Consider the following 21499-nt stretch of genomic DNA (forward strand, 5'->3'; position numbering starts at 1 on the left):
TACCTGTCTTGGCCTAGCCAAAATCAAAGATTTGAACAAACCGTCTATTCCAAAGCCATCAACGAACAGTAATAACTCTATAGATGTTGAGATAGACGTAAACCATATTTTAAACCAAAACAGAACACATCCTGATTGGAAACAATGGTTGATCTGGCCCACAGACACAAATAACTGTCAAGACAGATTCCTGAACAAAATACAGGGGTTCACATTGACCAGGCCAGACCCTAGATATTCCCAAAGACAACATCCAGGGATAGTAACTACTTACAGTGTGGGCAAGCTCTGCCTTCAATGGCTACAAACATCGACACTGGCAGAAATTAAGCAACACCTAACTTTACTTCAAGAGGGTGCTGACTTGCGTGATTTCATCATGGGACCACGCAAACAGCGTCAAAAACGTTTCATAGCGGCCTCTATATATGCAGCCTATAATGAAGCCTGGAAAGAAACTCAAATTGAGACAGCAGAAAAAATACGGGAAATTGACTGTATTCATTTGGAAAAATCACTTTCTGTGGTGGACAATGGGTTAATGACTCTGTCCTCCAGAATATATTCACTGGACAGTATTGTGTCTTCAGCAATCGATATAATATCGCAAGACTTACTGATGTTACAACACGGTCAGTCCCAATTGCGTTCTATTGTACAGCTTGGCTGGACGTTACAAAATCTGCGTTCAGGCTATGTGCCTTGGCGTTTAATCAACACAACGTCACTATTTAATATCTTTAACCTTACTGATAAACAAATCAGTTTGGCACAGAAGGGTGCTGACTATACAATTCTGAGCATTGAAAAACTTGAGAGATTACAATTGACAATGTCAGAACGACCTGTCATTGAATGGATAATACATGGGATAATAAATATTCCGATAACTACTTTCCAGTTTCAATACTGCCAAAAATATATACAGGCAGGCCAGTATGAAAGGTTGGGTAAAGGATACATTAAGTCAACATGGAACTTGCCCTATACACACGCATGTATCAGTAATAAAGACCAAAGTGTGTTCCTTAGTGGCAATAATTGTGCGAGGTCACTAAGCGGTACACTTCTGTGTCAGGGTATTAGTTTGCATGGAGCCTGTGAAGGGACTTCAAATAATCTTTCATGTCACCAGCTAGGCACACCTGCAACACAAATAGAACCATTCTTTAAGAGACTCTCGAACAGGAGTTACATTCTAATTGTAGATCGCAGATGTTGCAGTTTGCTGCCCGGAAAACCTTATCTCATAACCGTGACTAGGAAGGTCATGTGCTGTGAACGAGTATTGTTCCCAAACGATGCACGAGACAGGGAGGCAAGGTTATGGCCCATCTTGAAAATTGCTTCTATTCGAAATGATACTTTAAGCAGAATGAAGACAGTGCTCCTACAGACGCCGACCAGGTTAACGTCATCAAAAGAAACGTATGATCTCCAAGTTGCAAGGACAACTGCTGAGATTCATTCACTGTTATCAACCAATTCCCCCATACATTTCGCAGAAATACTGAGCGAAATCTTAAATATTTCTGATACAAGTGGAATCTCTAGTATATTTAAGACAGTGTTTTCAGGAGCTTTAACCCCATTCAAAGCCATACTGGGTATTTTTCCTGACTTTGTCCATTCCATCTTTGGCGGACTTCCTCTCCTCTTGGGAATAGTGGCAGGAATCCTATTTTTGATCCTGTTACTTCGCTATGGCAAACCAGGTCACAGACATGACTCCAGCAACAATGAAAGAAACAATCCGAGCTATTGGCTACCGGGACCGCATAACTAATGTCCTTGGACTAGCACGGCTAAGAGAATTAAATATGACCTGGTTCCTTTCATTCAGACCGATGTGGCAGCGTTGTGTTATGCCTGTATTAAGGTGCTTGCTATGCGGCGAAGAATGCGTGTTGGACACCTGTCTAACACTACAATCGGATGTGCCAATGGACGCAGAGACGTTGTTGGGTCCGGTAACGGCTCATGCATTGTGCTGTCCCCAGCGGCTACCAATCCTGATGACGGCATTCGTAGAGACTTCACCACTACGATTGAGGGGTAGTGAAGTACGAGATGAAAGCAGCATTGATCAGGTACGACCTTCTGTCAGCCATGCTGATAAAAACATCAATGAAGGCAATCATGCTCATGAATGCGTGGTAACAACTTTTTCCGAGTTAGTGGAACTTTCGCAAGAAGCTGTTGACAGTTTTTTCGACAGTCTCAATGATATGATGTTTTCACCAGAGCAGAAAGAATGACTTTGAGCACACGGCGTTCCCAACACCCTGAATTTGGCCTTCAGCTTGAAAATAGAGCTAACTGAAAATTTTTCTCTCGACATTTTCACGGACAGTCGGACATTTTGTTCTCTCCAACTCTCCAACTCCCAAAATTTTTTTGACAATTACTTTTGGGACAATGTTCTTCTGCTTAAGGTAGAAACCATTCTTAGAGAACTAAATTTCAATTTTAGGTACTCTAGAGACATTAGCTAATATTTAATTTTGTGATGAAATGGTCTCGCATTTTTTTTTCTGTATTAAGAGCCATTTCATGTGTAATTTTCGCATTTATTCATGCTGATTTAAAAATATGCGTAATAGATTTTACATTGTTATACCGCTTGAGCGCATATAGTAACTATACTCATCTTTTCGTGTATTTCACATCTCCGATTTTTCAAAATGCATATGAATGTATTTTTGGGTGGTACGGTATACACATGCACTACTAGTTTGTTTACTATGCCTAGATTTGTAAATATGGACATAGCTTACGTGGAGTGGGTGTGATGTATTTCCTATGGGTACTGAATCGATCCCCCTAATTCTGACCCTTGTCTGGTTAATAATTAACTAGCAGCCATTCAACTGCACAAAAACCCGTTATCTGATTAACCATACAACGGCACAGACGCACGTTATCTGATTAGGTCATAGCGCGTGCCATCTCATTAGGCGAGCACTATTCCTCCAGCCCCCTGATAGGCATACGGAGTTCTCAAAACAAATCAAACCTACAACGACCTGGGAAAATCCCCGAAGCCATTGTTTTGATTTCACCGAGAACTTCAGTAAAGAATGTGCGAACGACCAGTTCGTATGACATCCTTATTGACGTATTTATGTCCATCCTTACGTCAATCTCGGCACCTTTCAGGTATAAATATTACCGACATTGCCTTAAGCAAACACACGCGGTGGTGACGAGATTGGAGCAGCGAGACTTGCCGAGGAGCCCAGCTGACAGCGAGGCCCACAGACGCTGCCCCTCCTTTCTGACGCGCTGAGAAGGAGACGCTGCCTTTTCTCCTGCCGAGAAATCCAGCTCCGGCGCTTCCAAGCAGCCCTCGCAGGCAGCTGGAATATCAAGACCTGAGATAGAGATACCAGCCCTCCAGCCTTCTAAATCCCAGGTACAGAACTGAGTAACCCCTTGAAGAGAATTCTCGAAGCAGACCCTTGGCAAAGCAAACTTAACTTAAACTGCTACTTATCTACTCCCGCCCACGTATTAGGCTTAGGTCAGGTACACCTGGGTAGGCGTAGTTAGAAGCACCAGTTGAGTACGATTAGTCAAATGTATATATGTATGTATCTATTTTATCTATTTTAAAGTATCATATGGCTAAGAAACCATATTAATGCTTTTACAGTATTATTTTATAATTCTGTTTTTACTGTATGCACTTTACTTAACTATAAGTATTGCAATAATAGCGATTCATTTCTCTTGTACGAGAAAAGAGACTGATCAATAAATAACATCTTTTATTGAACACTCCCGTCTCTTCCTTTTCTCTACAATCTGGTGAAACTAAGAATGCACTGAACTGACTGAGTAAAATAAGTTGTCTTTTGTTTTCACACGACTCTAGAGATACACTCTTGATTAGGGGAGAGCAAAGTTGTCATGTTCTATGGTTGTCAGAAACTAAATCCCTTCTTGTCTATCCAGGGAGGTTAAACTCCTCCTTGTCTATTCGAGAAAGTTTCAAGTGAACTCTGAGCTAGCTGGCAAACATTAAACTTTAAGTCTAATATCATCAGTAGAAGACCTAGCTAACCTCTGTCCTAGGTCTATACTATTGAAGATATTATTCCAATGCGCAGAGTCTATTGGGATAATAGGAACTACACTACAGTTAGATATGTATGCCGAAGCATTGGAGAGACAGGTCCTCCCACCCACACTCCACAAAGCAGTTATTATATTACTCCCCAAACCCTGGAAGGACCCCTTTCCCTCCTTAACCTTGACTACAAAATACTTGCTAAGGCATTATCATGCCGCCTTTCACTGCTTATTGAGTCAATAGTCTCCCCGGCCCAGTCGGGTATTATACCCCATCGATCCACAGTGTTTAACCTCCGCACTTTATTCAACACCCTGCATAGAATAGGCCCTGACACCCCCGCAGCTGCTGTCATGTTGGACACCCAAAAAGCCTTTGACTCCCTGGAACGGCCCTTTTTCCTCACTATAATGCAGAAAATGGGCATGCCGCAGGGCTTTATAGCCACCACAGCCTTGTTATACACTCCGCCCACTGCCAGGCTCCGACTCAATGGTACTCTGTCCTCGCCCTTCTTTCTATCTCGGGGTACTAGGCAGAGATGCCCTCTGTCCCCCCTGTTGTTCATTCTGGCAATGGACCCACTAGTGAGGCATTTCAAGGAAAAACATCTTCACAGGGACCTGGTGTTCCGTACAAGCCCGTTATTGGTCTTGCTGTATGCAGACAATACGATTGTTTATGTCCATGATCCCAAGACTAACTTGGATCCACTTATACGAGAAATTTTACACTTCGGCACTTACTCCGGACTGGGGATAAATTGGCATAAATCCGTTATCTTCCCACTTATGAAGAGTACAACCCCGTGGGCACTGGAATTTCCGTTGGAGTGGTGTTCCGATTCGGTGAAATACCTGGGGGTGCATATTCACATCGATCCGGACAAAAATATTTGCCTCAATTACAGGGTAGCGATCTCCAGACTTGAGTCGCAAATCGATGATTGAATGAATCTGCCTCTATCTATGGCAGCGGTACAAAAGGGGGTGGTGATAAATGGAGCATCTAAATCAATCAAACACTCACACCCAGTCAAAAGATCTGGGTTTAATCCATCACCGTTCTTTAGCCCACTCTGCCACCCCAGTTCAGACATTGCTATATGCAAATCAGTCTGACCCTGTGCCTCATGGGAACAGTCCAGCCCGAACTGCCAAGCCATGTCTTCCCTGGACCGGAAACAAGCTTCCGAGGACCGGTTTCTGGCATCCCAGCCGTCTTCAGCCCGGCTTGCTTGAATACAGTGGCAAAGTGAGCAAGGGACTCACGTCTGAGCATACCCTGCCACACTTATGGCGGCCAAAAGCGGTACAAAAGGGGGTGGTGATGGACGGAGCATCTGAATCAATCAAACACTCACACCCAGTCAAAAGATCTGGGTTTAATCCATCACCGTTCTTTAGCCCACTCTGCCACCCCAGTTCAGACATGGCTATATGCAAATCAGTCTGACCCTGTGCCTCATGGGAACAGTCCAGCCCGAACTGCCAAGCCATGTCTTCCCTGGACCGGAAACAAGCTTCCGAGGACCGGTTTCTGGCATTCCAGCCATTTTCAGCCCGGCTTGCTTGAATCCACTGGCAAAGTGAGCAAGGGACTCACGTCTGATCATACCCTGTCACACTTATGGCGGCCAAAAGCGGTACAAAAGGGGGTGGTGATGGACGGAGCATCTGAATCAATCAAACACTCACACCCAGTCAAAAGATCTGGGTTTAATCCATCACCGTTCTTTAGCCCACTCTGCCACCCCAGTTCAGACATGGCTATATGCAAATCAGTCTGACCCTGTGCCTCATGGGAACAGTCCAGCCCGAACTGCCAAGCCATGTCTTCCCTGGACTGGAAATAAGCTTCCGAGGACCGGTTTCTGGCATTCCAGCCGTCTTCAGCCCGGCTTGCTCGAATCCAGTGGCAAAGTGAGCAAGGGACTCACGTCTGAGCATACCCTGCCACACTTATGGCGGCCAAAAGCGGTACAAAAGGGGGTGGTGATGGACGGAGCATCTGAATCAATCAAACACTCACACCCAGTCAAAAGATCTGAGTTTAATCCATCACCGTTCTTTAGCCCACTCTGCCACCCCAGTTCAGACATGGCTATATGCAAATCAGTCTGACCCTGTGCCTCATGGGAACAGTCCAGCCCGAACTGCCAAGCCATGTCTTCCCTGGACCGGAAACAAGCTTCCGAGGACCGGTTTCTGGCATTCCAGCCGTCTTCAGCCCGGCTTGCTCGAATCCAGTGGCAAAGTGAGCAAGGGACTCACGTCTGAGCATACCCTGCCACACTTATGGCAGCCAAAAGCGGTACAAAAGGGGGTGGTGATGGACGGAGCATCTGAATCAATCAAACACTCACACCCAGTCAAAAGATCTGGGTTTAATCCATCACCCTTCTTTAGCCCACTCTGCCACCCCAGTTCAGACATGCCTATATGCAAATCAGTCTGACCCTGAGCCTCAGGGGAGCAGTCCAGCCCGAACTGCCAAGCCATGTCTTCCCTGGGCAGGAAACACGCTTCCGAGGACCAGTTTCTGGCATTCCAGCCGTCTTCTGCCCGGCTTGCTTGAATACTGTGGCAAAGTGAGCAAGGGACTCATGTCTGAGCATACCCTGCCACACTTATGGCGGCCAAAAGCGGTACAAAAGGGGGTGGTGATGGACGGAGCATCTGAATCAATCAAACACTCACACCCAGTCAAAAGATCTGGGTTTAATCCATCACCGTTCTTTAGCCCACTCTGCCACCCCAGTTCAGACATGGCTATATGCAAATCAGTCTGACCCTGTGCCTCATGGGAACAGTCCAGCCCGAACTGCCAAGCCATGTCTTCCCTGGACCGGAAACAAGCTTCCGAGGACCGGTTTCTGGCATTCCAGCCGTCTTCAGCCCGGCTTGCTCGAATCCAGTGGCAAAGTGAGCAAGGGACTCACGTCTGAGCATACCCTGCCACACTTATGGCGGCCAAAAGCGGTACAAAAGGGGGTGGTGATGGACGGAGCATCTGAATCAATCAAACACTCACACCCAGTCAAAAGATCTGGGTTTAATCCATCACCGTTCTTTAGCCCACTCTGCCACCCCAGTTCAGACATGGCTATATGCAAATCAGTCTGACCCTGTGCCTCATGGGAACAGTCCAGCCCGAACTGCCAAGCCATGTCTTCCCTGGACCGGAAACAAGCTTCCGAGGACCGGTTTCTGGCATTCCAGCCATTTTCAGCCCGGCTTGCTTGAATCCACTGGCAAAGTGAGCAAGGGACTCACGTCTGATCATACCCTGTCACACTTATGGCGGCCAAAAGCGGTACAAAAGGGGGTGGTGATGGACGGAGCATCTGAATCAATCAAACACTCACACCCAGTCAAAAGATCTGGGTTTAATCCATCACCGTTCTTTAGCCCACTCTGCCACCCCAGTTCAGACATGGCTATATGCAAATCAGTCTGACCCTGTGCCTCATGGGAACAGTCCAGCCCGAACTGCCAAGCCATGTCTTCCCTGGACTGGAAATAAGCTTCCGAGGACCGGTTTCTGGCATTCCAGCCGTCTTCAGCCCGGCTTGCTCGAATCCAGTGGCAAAGTGAGCAAGGGACTCACGTCTGAGCATACCCTGCCACACTTATGGCGGCCAAAAGCGGTACAAAAGGGGGTGGTGATGGACGGAGCATCTGAATCAATCAAACACTCACACCCAGTCAAAAGATCTGAGTTTAATCCATCACCGTTCTTTAGCCCACTCTGCCACCCCAGTTCAGACATGGCTATATGCAAATCAGTCTGACCCTGTGCCTCATGGGAACAGTCCAGCCCGAACTGCCAAGCCATGTCTTCCCTGGACCGGAAACAAGCTTCCGAGGACCGGTTTCTGGCATTCCAGCCGTCTTCAGCCCGGCTTGCTCGAATCCAGTGGCAAAGTGAGCAAGGGACTCACGTCTGAGCATACCCTGCCACACTTATGGCAGCCAAAAGCGGTACAAAAGGGGGTGGTGATGGACGGAGCATCTGAATCAATCAAACACTCACACCCAGTCAAAAGATCTGGGTTTAATCCATCACCCTTCTTTAGCCCACTCTGCCACCCCAGTTCAGACATGCCTATATGCAAATCAGTCTGACCCTGAGCCTCAGGGGAGCAGTCCAGCCCGAACTGCCAAGCCATGTCTTCCCTGGGCAGGAAACAAGCTTCCGAGGACCAGTTTCTGGCATTCCAGCCGTCTTCTGCCCGGCTTGCTTGAATACTGTGGCAAAGTGAGCAAGGGACTCATGTCTGAGCATACCCTGCCACACTTATGGCGGCCAAAAGCGGTACAAAAGGGGGTGGTGATGGACGGAGCATCTGAATCAATCAAACACTCACACCCAGTCAAAAGATCTGGGTTTAATCCATCACCGTTCTTTAGCCCAGTCTGCCACCCCAGTTCAGACATGGCTATATGCAAATCAGTCTGACCCTGTGCCTCATGGGAACAGTCCAGCCCGAACTGCCAAGCCATGTCTTCCCTGGACCGGAAACAAGCTTCCGAGGACCGGTTTCTGGCATTCCAGCCGTCTTCAGCCCGGCTTGCTTGAATCCACTGGCAAAGTGAGCAAGGGACTCACGTCTGATCATACCCTGTCACACTTATGGCGGCCAAAAGCGGTACAAAAGGGGGTGGTGATGGACGGAGCATCTGAATCAATCAAACACTCACACCCAGTCAAAAGATCTGGGTTTAATCCATCACCGTTCTTTAGCCCACTCTGCCACCCCAGTTCAGACATGGCTATATGCAAATCAGTCTGACCCTGTGCCTCATGGGAACAGTCCAGCCGGAACTGCCAAGCCATGTCTTCCCTGGACTGGAAACAAGCTTCCGAGGACCGGTTTCTGGCATTCCAGCCGTCTTCAGCCCGGCTTGCTCGAATCCAGTGGCAAAGTGAGCAAGGGACTCACGTCTGAGCATACCCTGCCACACTTATGGCGGCCAAAAGCGGTACAAAAGGGGGTGGTGATGGACGGAGCATCTAAATCAATCAAACACTCACACCCAGTCAAAAGATCTGGGTTTAATCCATCACCCTTCTTTAGCCCACTCTGCCACCCCAGTTCAGACATGCCTATATGCAAATCAGTCTGACCCTGAGCCTCATGGGAACAGTCCGGCCCGAACTGCCAAGCCATGTCTTCCCTGGGCCGGAAACAAGCTTCCGAGGACCAGTTTCTGGCATTCCAGCCGTCTTCTGCCCGGCTTGCTTGAATACTGTGGCAAAGTGAGCAAGGGACTCATGTCTGAGCATACCCTGCCACACTTATGGCGGCCAAAAGCGGTACAAAAGGGGGTGGTGATGGACGGAGCATCTGAATCAATCAAACACTCACACCCAGTCAAAAGATCTGGGTTTAATCCATCACCGTTCTTTAGCCCAGTCTGCCACCCCAGTTCAGACATGGCTATATGCAAATCAGTCTGACCCTGTGCCTCATGGGAACAGTCCAGCCCGAACTGCCAAGCCATGTCTTCCCTGGACCGGAAACAAACTTCCGAGGACCGGTTTCTGGCATTCCAGCCGTCTTCAGCCCGGCTTGCTTGAATCCAGTGGCAAAGTGAGCAAGGGGCTCACGTCTGAGCATACCCTGCCACACTTATGGCGGCCAAAAGCGGTACAAAAGGGGGTGGTGATGGACGGAGCATCTGAATCAATCAAACACTCACACCCAGTCAAAAGATCTGGGTTTAATCTATCACCGTTCTTTAGCCCACTCTGCCACCCCAGTTCAGACATGGCTATATGCAAATCAGTCTGACCCTGTGCCTCATGGGAACAGTCCAGCCCGAACTGCAAAGCCATGTCTTCCCTGGACCGGAAACAAGCTTATGAGGACCGGTTTCTGGCATTCCAGCTGTCTTCGGCCCGGCTTGCTTGAATCCAGTGGCAAAGTGAGCAAGGGACTCACGTCTGACCATACCCTGCCACACTTATGGCGGCCAAAAGCGGTAATAAAGGGGGTGGTGATGGACGGAGCATCTGAATCAATCAAACACTCACACCCAGTCAAAAGATCTGGGTTTAATCCATCACCGTTCTTTAGCCCACTCTGCCACCCCAGTTCAGACATGGCTATATGCAAATCAGTCTGACCCTGAGCCTCATGGGAACAGTTCAACCGGAACTGCCAAGCCATGCCTTCCCTGGACCGGAAACAAACTTCCGAGGACCGGTTTCTGGCATTCCAGCCATCTTCAGCCCTGCTTGCTTGAATCCAGTGGCAAAGTGAGCAAGGGACTCACGTCTGAGCATAACCTGCCACACTTATGGCGGCCAAAAGCGGTACAAAAGGGGGTGGTGATGGACGGAGCATCTGAATCAATCAAACACTCACACGCAGTCAAAAGATCTGGGTTTAATCGATCACCGTTCTTTAGCCCACTCTGCCACCCCAGTTCAGACATGGCTATATGCAAATCAGGCTGACCCTGTGCCTCATGGGAACAGTCCAGCCCGAACTGCCAAGCCATGTCTTCCCTGGACCGGAAACAAGCTTCAGAGGACCGGTTTCTGGCATTCCAAACGTCTTCAGCCCGGCTTGCTTGAATCCAGTGGCAAAGTGAGCAAGGGCCTCACGTCTGAGCATACCCTGCCACACTTATGGTGGCCAAAAGCGGTACAAAAGGGGGTGGTGATGGATGGAGCATTTGAATCAATCAAACACTCACACCCAGTCAAAAGATCAGGGTTTAATCCATCACCGTTCTTTAGCCCACTCTGCCACCCCAGTTCAGACATGGCTATATGCAAATCAGTCTGCCAGAAACCGGAAAAAAAGGGTATGCTCAGACGCGAGTCCCTTGCTCACTTTGCCACTGGATTCAAGCAAGCCGGGCTGAAGACGGCTGGATCCCAGAAACCGAAAAATCACCACCCCCTTTTGTACCGCTTTTGGCCGCCATAAGTGTGGCAGGGTATGCTCAGACGTGAGTCCCTTGCTCACTTTGCCACTGGATTCAAGAAAGCCGGGCTGAAGACGGCTGGAATGCCAGAAACCGGTCCTCGTAAGCTTGTTTCCGGTCTAGGGAAGACATGGCTTTGCAGTTCGGGCTGGACTGTTCCCATGAGGCACAGGGTCAGACTGATTTGCATATAGCCATGTCTGAACTGGGGTGGCAGAGTGGGCTAAAGAACGGTGATGAATTAAACCCAGATCTTTTGACTGGGTGTGAGTGTTTGATTGATTGAGATGCTCCATCCATCACCACCCCCTTTTGTACCGTCTGTCTATAGCAGGGCACATGGCGCTCATCAAAATGATAGTCCTTCCCAAATTTCTATATTTATTCCATAATATCCCAATTCCCCTTTCTAAGAAGTTTTTCAGCACGCTTCGCACCCAATTGATTAGATTGCTCTGGGGCAACAGAACGCCGAGAGTAAGGTGGCAGGTCATGACACTCTCATACGCCAAGGGGGGAATATGGCATCACAGATATGCAGCTACACTACCTGGTGGCACAGTGCAGCTTTGCGCAGGCATGGTATCACCCGGACACCAGAATTGCCTTTCTGAGGCCTGAGTTGGACTTTGTTCTACCGGACACTTTGGCCGCAGTCTTGCCTATTGGTCTCCCACGAGATCGCACAGATATTAAACCGGTCTCCATTACCAGCTGGGCGTGGGCCACACTAGGGTGTCTCACGTACACGCAACTGGTTTATTTGTCAGCCATACCTCTTACAAATCCCAAACTGCTTCCCATTACCGGGAAAAAGCTTGTTTAAAATACCTGCACGAAGTTAAACATTGCCAAAATGGGAGATTTTTTTCTTGCGGGCCACATATATGACCCAGAGGATGCGTCCATTTTTCCAGAAGCATCATTTATGGACAGATTTGTGCTTGCCAGACTCAGGTCTGTGCTTCGAGTCCGGCTCCCTGACTTCCCTCTAGAACCCCAGTCCTTCTCTCCACTGACAACGGTTATAGACAGTAGCATAGGTGTACATTTGATTTTGCAACTTTATAAGGCAAGGGCGGATTTGGTCGCACTAGACGTTACCAGAGTGCGGGGTGCCTGGGAGGCGGACTTATGCAATCCGATATCTGATGAGCAGTGGGCTGATTGCTGTCTGGAGACAAAACAGGTATCCATTAACAGCAGGCACAGATTGATTCATTTAAGTTCTTACGCCAAATATATGTTACCCCAATCAGGGCACACAAGATTGACCCCAATGGGTCTCATCAATGTCAACGGTGCCAATCCCCCAGGTGGACTTTGCTCACCTGGCCTGGACCTGCCCATGAATTCAAGCATTCTGGGTGGGAGTTCACCACACACTCAACAAAATTATACAGATACAGGTGAATCCCCTGCCCGAGATTGCTCTATTGGGATATGTGGTACAATTCCCCCTCAAGGTTAGGCGGTTTACGGCCATCGCCCTGCTTTTGGCGAAAAGAGAAGTGGCGATACACTGGGGAGGTAGGAGAGCCCCCACAGTGCAGGCCTGGCTACAAAGTTTGGCGTCCTGCTCTATGAGGAGTGAGCACTACGCAGACACAACCCCCCAGCCTCCAGACCTAGGGACATATGGGGCACCTTCAAGGCTTATCTTACAGCTCAGCAGCAGGAACACTCTACACAGTAAGAGCAAGATCTGGTACCAACTGGAGTGGGCTAGAGACTGCTTTATACTGTAAGCAAGACCTATGTTCGGGCACACAGTACTCTTGCAGTGATTGGTCAGTATGGCAATAGGAGCTGGGGGCAAAATTGAGGGAGTGGGTGATATTCAGGCAGCATAATTGGCAGCAATGATCAACATGGGCCAGATCTGTATAGCTTCTAAATTGTGATGTTTAGGGAACTACTGTGGATTTTCATGTATATGTAACCAAGATGCGATGGGCTCAGTGCCTTGATTTGTTTTTGCTTAATATGCTAAATAAAGTAAAAAAAAAAAAAGGATTGTTGTGGTGAAATACTGCAGGTGCTCCTGCAGTCTACGCCTTGGGCATACATATGCTTGTTTCAGTTGTGCTCACCATAACCCTGAGAGTAGGAGTACAGACATGTGGGGCCCTATGTTTTATCGTTATATGTGGTATTCATGTGTAGTTTTTAAATCAGTCTCTATTTCCTGCAAATTATTTATGGTTTGATGGTCATATTTGGAGATTTGTATGTTCTTTCCTTTTCCTTAAACTAACTGCCATTGCATGCACAAATGTTATGATGTATGCCGTTTATGGACTTACCTTGCTGAGGATAACTAGTACTAGCTCAGTATTTGCTTAGTATGCACAGTATTTATGATTCATGTAGAGGTGGTTTGTTTTTCTTTTTATATAATACTTTGTGGAGTCTCTTTTGTGGTCTGTTCATTGTGCTTCTGTGTGAGTGTGTTATGCAAGCACTTTACACATTGCCTCTGATGATAGGCCTGCCTGCTCTGCGTCAAGCTACCAGAGGGCGAGCACAGGTTATCTTTGGTGTATAACTGACTTTCCCTGCCCAGAGGGGTGGTTTCTAACAATCAAGCTCAACCTGAACATGTGACTTTGTCCTGGCCTACCATGATCAGATAACCACAGTTGGCACTTTGCACTTTTTGGTGCTATTTTTAGTTAAATCTTTAAAATTGCGTTCGGTTCTACTGATTTAATTTTTGTTACTGTGGTGCTAAATTATTTATTACAAATGTCTCTACTTTTCCAAATTGTTGTGGGATTTTTCTTGTGTAGTCTTTCACTTTATTGCTATTTAACTGGCTGTTTAAATAATTTACACATTGTCACTAAGTTAAGCCTGACTGCTCTGCGCCAAGTTGCCAGAGGGTTGAGCCCAGGTTAATTTGGAGTTTGCTTGAGACTTCACCCTGACAAGGATTGTGGTTCCTCCTTAAGTAAAGTTTTTACCCCCCTCAACCTGTACCCCAGTTTCTTCCAATGATGTTCAGCAGTGGGGATTAGGATTTGTGTTTGTTCAGTGACATACAGTGATTTTGAGTTACACTGAAAATCCCAGATAAGTAATCTGAGACAAATTCAAGCCTTCTTTTAATTCTCCCTAGGTTTCTGAATGGCTATTTAACTGAATGGTCAACTGGGCTCTGCTGGCGGAGCTTGCAAAACATGTTTTTACTCTGCACTCCGCTTGGAACGCGGTGTTTGGGAAAACACTAAACCAAATTCTGCATAGTGCAACTCTGCAAGCTCCACCTTCCCCTACTTAAAGCTAGACAAGCCTCATAATCCACCAACGAGGCAGCATTAGCTCAATCTCCACTGGAGAAAAGAGGCCCCATATCCCAAAAGATCTGCTGCCTAACGTTGTTGTGGGGGATGAGATAGACAACTGTTTCGAGGGCTGTGAGGGTGCCTTAGGGATGAATACTCTCTCTGAAGAAGATTGGGAGGGCCAACGTCTGGCGACATATTCCCGATGAAGGGGCGATGCCTTTTTAGCCCTATGTAAAGGGAATAGGATGAAGTATGCGCTCATGAAAGAGGCCATGACTAGGAAGTATGGGTGTATCCCAGAGAAGTGCCGGACAAAGTTTAGGGACAGCCGGCCTCAGTAGACCTTGGTGGTTGTGGGGATCAATTTTGCAAAGCATTGGATGATTGGGTGTAAATCAGTGATTTGAAGTACTGCCAAGGGCTGTGCAATTTGATTGTAATGGAGAACACATGCGCCGTCATTGTTTAATAGACCTATGCCAACACCTTATTGATAGTAAGCTCACCTGGGGAGATTACTAAGGATCCAGAGCTCTAGCTCAGTGCCAGGGTCCATAGGAAGTTACCTGAGAGTGACCCCCAAGAATGGTTGTTCAAGTTCCACCCAGCAGAGTGAGGGGAGGTAAAACATGACGCAGACATGTCCCAGAGTAAGGTGGGGGAAAGAGTTTCCAGGTCCCTTCTGAGAAACAGAGGAAGGGTCTAATGGGCAGAGGCCCAAGGGTGACCCATTTCCAACACTGCTGCTTTGGTGTTCCCAGTTAGGATACAAGCAGGAAGATTCTGTATTTCCTAAGAAACCACCCCCAGATGGTAATTCTACAGGTGTGGCCAATGTGGTCTTAGGGGGAAGTTGTCTCCAGGGGCAGGTCAAAGACCATGCAATGATCTTGCTTAGCTGGGAGGTAGACTCAGAGGGTGAGCGGGTGTTCAATGAGGGTGAGAGCCATCACTTCATAGTTAGTCCCCATATGCCATAGACAGCATTCTGAGGAATTATCGCTGGTACCAGGAGAGCTGAGAAAGGCATCTGCCCAAGGCACCCAGACAGTTTCGTTTTCTGTGAGTACCACTCCCATGTGGAGGGTATAGGAGTCCAGATGGAGGAGAAAGGAGCGGAAGGACTGAACCCTGTACCTGTTCAGCCGCAGGCGTATGTATCCAGGGCTGAAAAGCCAGTCTCAGGATACCACCCCTGAATTGGTGGTGAGTAGAGAAGAAGTAAGAGGTTTAACACCTGGACTACTGCCCCATACTCAGAGAAACAGCAGAGATCAGAGAACATTGGATGGCCTGGGGCCTGGCTCTAGACACTGATAGCCATCAGTGGCCTCTGTTGGTTGCTGTCTTTATGGGCAGAGATTTCATTGGATTGGGGACAGAAGTCTGATCCAAGTAGTGGAATTGGCCACATCATTTATCGGCAATAGTGGCACTGTCTGCCCCTAGGAAGCATCTGTGGGTAAGTGAAGGTCAGGTACTGCAGAGATGGGGTTTACAGGTAAGAATGGTTTCCCATGGTTCAGTACAATGGCTCAGGAGAGTGTAGACAGTGGGATCCAACTGAATTCAGATGGGCTTAGAAGCTCATCAGGGTATTGATTAGTCTCTCCTGGCTTTTGGCTGGAGTAGAGGTTGTGTTTGACATTGCCCTCTCTGCAGGGTCACTCCTAAACTTTTTGCCTTCACCCCACCAAAGATCTGGGCCTCAATCAATCGTTTTTTGCTCCCCATGCCATTCCAGTTTGAACACAGCCATATGCAAATCAGTCTCAAACCGGCTCCCATTGGGAACAGTCCAGCCCGAACTGTACTAGTGGAACTGCAGCACTTATCGTGCTACGCACTTAAGTAGCCCTTTATACCTGTCCCGGGCTTGCCAATTGGACCTGTGTGTGCTGTTCTAAATGGCCATTTTGACATGGCAAGATAAACTGTTTTCCAGGCCTAAACCTTCGATTTTAATACATACAAGAACCCTCTAGGGTAGGCACTAAACAGCCCGTAGGGCAGAGGGGCCATTGTATTTGTACTTTTGTGTTTTACATGTGCTGGTATGGGAAAACTCTCAAACTCATTATCCACTACTTTAAGGCCTTTCATTCCCATAGGATAACATTGAGTTAAGTTATTACATTTAATAAGTAATAACCTTTGTTTGAGAACAGGTTGAAATAACATGTTTGGTGTCTGAGTCATTTTAATATTGATCCCTCTTTAATGCTAAAGTCAGATTTTAAGTCACAATCATCAAAATGCCACTTTTAGAATGCTGACAGATTCTTGTCCTCACCATTTGCATGTCACATGATAAGGTGTAGTTGGCTGTTGATTTTTGTGTATTCCTTCCAGACAGCCACACAATAGAGTACTTGAGTGTTGGCAAGATGGACGATCCTGACTTGATGACAGGGGCAGAGCTGTCATCTGTCAAAATTGCACTTCAAAAACACTGCCTCAGCTCACATACAAAAGACTTCATACTAACCTATATTGGGCCTGCAGACAGACGGGGACCAGCGCAGAAAAACAGAAAATTCCAGATCTGTATGGGGAAGACTCCAGAAGTTTCTCCCATCTCACTGCCTTCTACCTCATCCCTCTACATGGCTAAGGAGCTCTTCAACGAGTTGAAATATCCTTATTATGTACTGCAAGGAGGAACAGTGTCCCAGTTATAATGCTGAATCATTTTTTTGCATGTAACAATATTCCCTTGTTTATTAGGGAATAGCTACGTATTATTATGCTGGTGCAAACTTTGTGTCCATTTAATAGACATAGCAGAAAAGTCGGCACATAGATTGGTGCCCACTTTTATGACACCAAAGTGTCAAAGAGTGCTAAAGAATGGGAGTAAAAAAAGTTGCTCTTCTTACCCACTTGCTATTAGGGTCCAGGTGTCCTGAAAATGAATACCCATACACATCTCGCCCTTGAAAAATCATTCCAATCAATGTTAACAACAAACAAAAAAACAGAACACCAGCCTGTCGGCAAACTTTGTGAGAAGTGTTCTCTGTTTGACATGTATCACCTTTCTTGCATTGATGTATGCTCGTAATATACCTTCATTTAGACTTTAATAAAAGACATAAAATACTTTTTAATAAGTTGCCTTTGGATTATGCAGTTTACCTGACTCGGGCAGAAAAAAAGGAATGTTTGTTTTCTTATTGCTCCATAAAGCATCCAATAAAGATCGTATTAAGGCTGAGCAGAGCACATTGTCCATAATTTATCTTCACAGCAACTAAAAGTCTGCAATGACATCATTCCAATGTTTCCCTGGATGCACAGTAATAGGCTTCTAGAAATGCTTAGCGCTGTCTCCGAAGACAAACATCACTGTGAAGAGTGAAATACTAAAACAACACACATCCTTCCTGTTGCTATAGTAACAGTTTTTCCTGCATGAAGCTTTTTCCAACAACTTTAATATAATGTTTGCCATGACTTATCACAATCTATGCCAATTTCCTTTTCTTAATCTGACACATGCCATTTAGATACTAGGTCTTTTTAAAATTATTATACAATATCTTCGAATTCTTTACCTCAAAAACACTATTGAAGTTAGTTAATTTTAAACACAGCTTCTATTTTGCATGGTCTGAAAGGCAATTTTTTTTGCGTGTTTAGAAGTTGTTTATGAAATCAAACATAGACATTTATATTTAGACTTGTTTTCCCTTTCAGTAACGTCTCAAAAGACAAAACAAGATGAGTGACATCAAAAAATACTCAGCTAGTATATGCTATTAGATAATGATGTTTTTTAGTGCTGTTTGATTTCCCAAACTCCCTCAAGTGGGTATTACTCTCCCCTTGTTTTTGCCTGTGCTCTTTGATGATTGCACACGTCTTCATGCATAAAGACTCAAGCGCAGGTATGATGATTGGCAATCTTTTATTTTGTATTCAACTTTTAATTATTTTCATAACAACCCTCATACAGTGCATGGCATAAGGCATTTAAAGTATTACATATAATCATAGTGCATCTGAAACCCCACTCCTTGTCAACCCAATACCGCAGTAAGTCATTAAGGGCCTGATTTGGATCTTGGCGGATGGATTACTCTGTCACAACGGTGACGGATATCCCGTCCACTGAAATACAAATCCCATAGGATATAATGGGATTTATATTTTGGTGGACGGGATATCCATCACTAAGGGGCTGATGTATCATTCTTTCACACAGCACAATGCAGCAAGCCGCCTTGCTGCGCTGCATGAAAGGGCCGAAATGCGCTGATGGTCATTATATGGTGCATTTCTGTCCTTTCCTACTGCTGGAGTACTTTTGGCTACCTAGTGTCAAAGCAAGCGCACTTGCATCATGTTGAAAGGGTGCCTGTGCTGTAGACAGGATTGCTCTTCTGCCAGAAGGGAAACCTTCCTGCACTGAAGCAATCCTCAAATGCATTTGTCGATTTCTATATCACAGGAATTGTCTGTGAACAAGATGGTGTTTGCAAAAGGTTCAAGAATCCATTCTTAAATATTTTTTGCATCCCATCACAATGCTCAAGTTCCCAGGTTTTGCTCTAGGAGAATAAAAAAAGGGTGTGTGGGCATGGGATCCCCTTTTGCAGCCTCGCCGCAAAAACTCCTCTACAGGTTACTCTCATTCTTGCTACTTCCAATGTTGTCAGCCAGATTGCAGAGAGAAAACAGGGAGCTAATCCTAGCAGTCCATTTTTGACCCAGAAGGACAAGATTTCCCATTTTCGAATCATAAGCTACTCAAGCTTGTTGGACCCTTCCTCTAAACCCATCTCCTCTGACTTCATTGAAAAATCTTCTTCCACAGATGTGGCTGCAGAAGAAAGGCATCCCAGGGCATTAGCTATTGCTATTCAGTAGTCTCATACGTCTACAACATTAAAGTCATATACAGGTCGACCTGCTTTCCCCCTATAAGATTTACCTGTGATTCTGAGATCCTTAGTGGGACACCCTATTTCACACCTTGGAATGACTCTCCCCTGTAGGCCATAAATGTCACACTATGAAGGTGGTATTTCTGGTAACTATCACCTCAGTGAGCAAAAAGTAGGGTTTTCAGAGCCCTGTTGTCTAGATAAACCTTTTTAGTATTCCATATATGGTATTCCTCAGATTATATCCTTTTCTTCCAAATATGCCGTTATCTTTTAAAGGGGAATAGGAAGCTGTTCTTCCATTGTTCTAGCTGTGATTTACTTCTACTTTGAATGCTAAGTGGCTTTTGTTCAACGTCCATTTTCTTTGTTGAAATACTTGGAATGTTCCTTTAAGAAACTGGGTTACTGGTTGACTGGGGTATGAGCCCTGGTCAAGCAGCAACCACAATCCTAGTCAGGGTAAGGAACAAGCAAACTCCAAATTCTATGCTCAACAGCTTGACACAGAGCAGTCAGGCTTAACTCAGAGGCAATTTGTAAAGTATTTGTGCAACACTTTAAACAGCCAAACAGTGTAAGCTCCACACACAAAGCATGCATCCCACAACGGGTTTGAAACATAGAGCTTAATTTAATAAATAATAAAAGACCAAAACAACACAAATCCAATTAGTAGAACCGGAGATACAGAATTCTAGAGAATCTAGTGGAAATACTGCCAAAAAGTACAAGGCAACAACTGGGGATATCTGATTGCACCAGACCGGGACAAAGTCACAAGTTCAGACCAACTGCGATGGCGCTTGGGTCAGCTACCAGGTCCAAGTTAGGACTGCTGAACAGAGTACCTTATATCCTGTTTGCGGAACGATGCATGGATCCTCGTTGAAGGTGTGCCGTGTACAAAAGAGATTCAGAAAAGGGGGTGGTGATGAACAGAGTGCCTGAATTAAGCAGACCACTCTTACCCAGTCCAAAGATCAGGGCTTGATCCATCACCGTTTTTTAGCTCACTGCACCATCCCAGCTCAGAACTTGGCTATATGCAAATTAGTCTGTTCCTGTCCCAGTGCATGATGGGAACCGGGCAAACCAAACTACCAAGCCAATTCTTGTACTGGGAAGGAAACAAGCTTCCGGGGACCGGTTTCTGCCATTTCAGGCGTCTTCGGCCCGGCTTGCTTGAATCCTGATGGTGCAATGAGCAAGGGACTCACATCTGAGTATACCCTTCCACGCTTATGGTGGACAAAATGATTCAGAAAAGGGGGTGGTGATGAACAGAGTGCCTGAATTAAGCAGACCACTCTTACCCAGTCCAAAGATCAGGGCTTGATCCATCACCGTTTTTTAGCTCACTGCACCATCCCAGCTCAGAACTTGGCTATATGCAAATTAGTCTGTTCCTGTCCCAGTGCATGATGGGAACCGGGCAAACCAAACTACCAAGCCAATTCTTGTACTGGGAAGGAAACAAGCTTCCGGGGACCGGTTTCTGCCATTTCAGGCGTCTTCGGCCCGGCTTGCTTGAATCCTGATGGTGCAATGAGCAAGGGACTCACATCTGAGTATACCCTTCCACGCTTATGGTGGACAAAATGATTCAGAAAAGGGGGTGGTGATGAACAGAGTGCCTGAATTAAGCAGACCACTCTTACCCAGTCCAAAGATCAGGGCTTGATCCATCACCGTTTTTTAGCTCACTGCACCATCCCAGCTCAGAACTTGGCTATATGCAAATTAGTCTGTTCCTGTCCCAGTGCATGATGGGAACCGGGCAAACCAAACTACCAAGCCAATTCTTGTACTGGGAAGGAAACAAGCTTCCGGGGACCGGTTTCTGCCATTTCAGGCGTCTTCGGCCCGGCTTGCTTGAATCCTGATGGTGCAATGAGCAAGGGACTCACATCTGAGTATACCCTTCCACGCTTATGGTGGACAAAATGATTCAGAAAAGGGGGTGGTGATGAACAGAGTGCCCGAATTAAGCAGACCACTCTTACCCAGTCCAAAGATCAGGGCTTGATCCATCACCGTTTTTTAGCTCACTGCACCATCCCAGCTCAGAACTTGGCTATATGCAAATTAGTCTGTTCCTGTCCCAGTGCATGATGGGAACCGGGCAAACCAAACTACCAAGCCAATTCTTGTACTGGGAAGGAAACAAGCTTCCGGGGACCGGTTTCTGCCATTTCAGGCGTCTTCGGCCCGGCTTGCTTGAATCCTGATGGTGCAATGAGCAAGGGACTCACATCTGAGTATACCCTTCCACCCTTATGGTGGACAAAATGATTCAGAAAA

Source organism: Lissotriton helveticus, chromosome 11 (genome assembly GCF_964261635.1).
Source record: "Lissotriton helveticus chromosome 11, aLisHel1.1, whole genome shotgun sequence".
NCBI classification, from domain to species: Eukaryota; Metazoa; Chordata; class Amphibia; order Caudata; family Salamandridae; genus Lissotriton; species Lissotriton helveticus.